Raw genomic sequence first — 795 nt, 5'->3', positions numbered from 1 at the left:
AAATCGTGTAACCTATCACCACCGAAATATTTACTTCATATTTTTATTGTTTTTGCTTTAGCTTTTAGGGAGAGAGAGATTTGTTCTCTTGAACCCTTGTTCTTTCTTTATCAATTTCGGTTTTCTATTCTACTTCTTAATATTATGTCTTTAATTTCGTTCATTTTGTCTGAGTAGTTTATTGTTGGGATTAAGGGATTTTTGATGGGGATTTATATGTTCGGTGAGGATTCCATTGGCTATTGAGCTGAATCTTAGAACTTTTTCTTCTGAATTCGTTTTTACTGCATGAGGGTAGCGTCATGAACTACAATCTGATCCAGATGCTTGGTGACACGAAAGTGTTCATCAGGTATCAGATCTAGTTTAGGAGAGCAAAACAAACATAGGAATGGAAACCTACCTATGGGCGATTTGTGAATTAGGACGAGTCTTAAACATAATGCATCTCTTCTCTTCCAGGGCCAGAGTGGAAACCTACTGGTCAGGGTTGAAAGAGATAGTTGTCTATGATCACGACAGTGGCGTATTCATACGTCCGTGACTCCAGTTCGAAAAGTTTAAGCAAAGATCTTACAAAATTTACTCTCTAGCAATGTTTTGAATCGTTCGTACCCCTGAGAAAACTTCCCTGAACCCCAACGCTTTTTTCTCCATTGATTTCCTGCGATTTTTCTTAAAGCTTTAGTTCAATATTGTCTTTCCTTTTTAGTTCATTTTCATTTAAGCATTAGAATATCCGTTTTTATCATTTTTAGTTATTTTTGTTAAGTTTAGTTATTACGCCATTTAATT

The sequence above is a fragment of the Eutrema salsugineum genome, unplaced genomic scaffold (assembly GCF_000478725.1).
Source record: "Eutrema salsugineum unplaced genomic scaffold, Eutsalg1_0 scaffold_11, whole genome shotgun sequence".
NCBI classification, from domain to species: Eukaryota; Viridiplantae; Streptophyta; class Magnoliopsida; order Brassicales; family Brassicaceae; genus Eutrema; species Eutrema salsugineum.
The sequence above is the reverse complement of the archived record's forward strand: the minus strand, read 5'-3'. Positions refer to the sequence as shown.